The following is a 3,611-nucleotide window of genomic DNA, read 5'->3' on the forward strand; positions in this document are numbered from 1 at the left end:
AAAGACTTCCCTTGAACTCCATGGAAGGGCCCATACCAGGTTCTCCTCGCTATCCAAATGACAGCCAAACTTCAGAGACTTGACCCTCAGGTTCACCTCCTCCAATTTAAAAGGTCTCCTTCAGACTCTTGGAACTGAACACCAGCTGGAGATCTAAAATTAAAATTGACTTCCAGGGAAGTTTTTCTCCAGAAGCAGATGGCATCTTGAGGGGGACAGCTCTTCCAAAATCATAAATCAGTATCTTCATCTCTAATATGAAATCTTTATTCCTTTTGCTACTTGCTTTTTCTGTTAATGCATGGGAAGACATTGTTCCTTAACACACAACAAAAATCTCTAGACTTTCTTCGTAAGGTGCTTTTAGATAATAGAATTACTTTAGAGTACTTACTGGCTGAAAAGGAGAAGTCTATGCCATAGCAAATACCTCCTCTGTACCTGGATCAACACCTCTGGTATTGTAACAAATATGAGAAATTAACAAACAAGCCACTTGGCTAAAACCTGGAGGTTGATATCCTCCCAGTAAATACATTATTTGATTTATTTGATACCAACTGGTTTGGTTCATGAGGGCCCTGGCTAAGCAATGTACTTCAGTATCGTGGTATTATCCTCCTCATAGTTATCACTGTAATCTCCCTCCTGAGATGTGTTCTCTCAAAAGTCTTAAATGCATGTTTGTAGCCATTAGCAGTACCTCTGATGGTCTCAATGAGTTTAGAGAAACAGAAACAAGGTGAACAACACAATGAACAGCAAAAACCATTCTTCTATGAATCTGACATCATAACCTATGAGTTTTACAATAAGACAACAGCAACTTTACTGTGATGATGAATAAAAGTGGTACTAATACCAATGTTTTTGGTCAATATCAATATTAGAGGATGACTCAAAGTGGTAATTTTTTTTTTTAATGGAGATGTTTTCTTTATTGAGAAACAAGACTTGGGTACATCAAATAAAACCAATTTCTGGGGGGAAAAAATCAAAACTCACAATAGAAACAGTTAACACTGTCTGGGCCATATCAGAACCCAGAGAATATATTCTTTTAATTGAAAAATTCTAGGCGCTTCATAATTAACCTTTAGATACAAAATGACCTATTAAATTTGCAATCTGTGGTTCTTGGTGCTGAGGTCCATAGGACAAGCTAGGACGTCTTCAAACCTTGAGCTGAATTCCATGAGGGTTTATTTGGCCTTTCAATCGGTCTGTCCTTGTCTAAGAGGTAGCAGCAGCGACAGCGCCCACCTTCTGGGAAGCTTCTTTCTTGGTATGATGAGCCTGTAGGACCACCACAGCTTCATCCACCTTGGAGCGGAGAGACTCGGGGGACTCCAGCATGTGTAGCAGCTCCAAGATGTCAATCTCCAGCAGCATCCCCGTAATCTTCCCAGCCAGATTTGAGTGCATCGTCTGGATGGGCGGAAACAAATGTTTACCCAGCATCTGCTTCTGTTCCTGGGGAGTGCTGCGGCCAGCATGGCAGCGGTCAGCAGCTCCTGCCCCTGCACGTGAAGCACAGGCTGGGGTGCCTGCAGGGGCTGGATGGCAGGGTGAGGGCTGCGGACATTGGAGGCATATTTGTAAGGTGCAACAGCCTGAGGAGCAGCGGCAGCAACAGCAGCACGAGGCGCTAGGTTATGCCCAGCTGTGGGAACACCTCCAGACTGGCAGCTGTCAGTTGGCCCTTGCTGGGAGGCACCAGCCCCACCAAAGTCCATAGCCAAGCAGTCCGGCCACTCAGACCCGACTCTCTGAGCAGTAGCAGGGAGGCCGTGAGAGGCCGGAGCATTACCAGTTGGAGCCAGATGGCAAAGAGTTGGACAAGGCCCAGACTGCAGTATAGCACTTGGCATTCCTTGGAAGCCTTGAGGTCTCCCACCTTGCTGCCAGCGTGGATTAGGCCTCATCTGTGCTAACTGGTTAGGTGTATAATATGGAGGTCTTCCCTGAGCCTGTGGAACTGCTGGCACAAAGTAGACCCCAGCTGCAGGCTGGAACTGATTTAAGATGGCATTTGTGGGGAACACTCTCATCCTGGCCACCCACTGCATATATTGGTTGGTCAGGTGAGCCTTTCTCTCTTCCTTTCTCTGGGCCAGGGCAACATACAGTGGCTTGGAGCCCACGATGCGTCCGTTCATCTCCGTGATTGCTTTGGTTGCCTCTTCAGGGGATGAGAAGCAGACAAATCCAAACCCTTTGCTTCTCCCATCCTCCAGCATCACCTTGGCACTGGTGATTGATCCAAAAGGAGAAAACTCTTTCCTTAACTTCTTATCATCAATGGTGTCATCCAAGTTCTTAATGTAGAGATTCACCCCCTGATAGCGACTAATTCTCTCCTGTTTCAGCTGTTCAAATATTCGCTTTAACACGGCCTGCCGTTCCACTTTCTTCTGTGCACAGCTGACGAAAATGACTTTCACACTGATTTCTTTTCCATTTCCATTTCCATTTCATTCCATTTCTTTTCCATTCATCTCTTCCACGGCCTTATTGGCATTCTCATGTTTTTTATAACTCACAAAGCCAAAGCCTTTGGATTTCCCACTGGGATCTCTCATCACCTTGACACTTAAGAGTCTTACCAAACTGGCTGAATAGCTCTTTCAGACTCTCATCATCCACCTCTTCCCCAAAGAATTCACATTGGTGAATTCCTTGGCTTTGGCTCCAAGCTCAGCTTCCCACTCTTTTCGAGACTTGAATCTGCCCACAAACACTTTGCAGTCATTGAGAAGCCTGCCGTTCACCTTCTCGATGGCCTTGTCGGCAGCCTCCTGGGTCTTGAAGTGGACAAAGGCATAAGCCTTAGAGCCGTTCTCATCACACACCACCTTGCAGGACAGAATGTTTCCAAAAGCAGAAAAAGTATCATAAAGTGCCTTGTTATCTATAGATTTGTCCAGGTTCTTGATGAAGACATTTCCCACGCCAGATTTTCTCAAAGAAGGATCCCTCTGAGACCACATGCTACGGATTGGCTTTAACTTAATCATATCAAAGTTCACGGTATCCAAGGCCCACTCAGCGTCAGCTGGCTGCTGGAAGTTGACGTCGGCATAACCCTGGGAGCGGCAGGTGATCATATCGCGGCAGACCCGGATGGACAGCACAGGCCCCGCAGGACTGAACTTTCCGTACAGGATGGCCTCAGTGACGTCTGAGCGCTGGGCACCCAGTGCAGGAGGCCATGGGGTATAGCTGTTGGCCGCGGTGTTCATCTCCCCAGCCCCCAACACCCTGAGCCCCACCAGGAGGGCTTCTTATTGGGACCACACAGGACAAAGGGGGCTCCGCTCCGAGCCGTGGCCCGTGCCGTGGCTCACAGGTGGCAGTGAAGCTCGGAGAGGCTGGAGTCAGCTCCGAGGGCGGGAGAGGAGTTCAGTGACGGCTCGGAGGAGACTGAGACTGCCAAACCGCAGACAAACGGCTCTCAAAAACAATATGGCCCTCCCGGGGAGTTTGTAATTTTCAGCTGTCCTGGCCTTGAAGCTCCCAATTTCAAAAAATGAAGAAAATTAAAACGAGGACTGTCCTCCAAATTACAAAAATTCTTCCAGAGGAAACCTAGTGGTGCCCACGGCGGCCCC

At 47.5% G+C, this 3,611-nt stretch overlaps 1 pseudogene across 1 annotated transcript; it reads right to left on the reverse strand.

Annotated features, from left to right (window-relative positions):
* Window positions 1-1,080: 1,080 nt before the first annotated feature.
* On the reverse strand, window positions 1,081-3,242 carry LOC309824168 (polyadenylate-binding protein 4-like; annotated as a pseudogene). The gene has a single exon. The product of its transcript is annotated as a polyadenylate-binding protein 4-like (transcript).
* Window positions 3,243-3,611: the final 369 nt, after the last annotated feature.

The sequence above is a fragment of the Grampus griseus genome, assembly GCF_964374135.1.
Source record: "Grampus griseus genome assembly, chromosome: 6".
NCBI classification, from domain to species: Eukaryota; Metazoa; Chordata; class Mammalia; order Artiodactyla; family Delphinidae; genus Grampus; species Grampus griseus.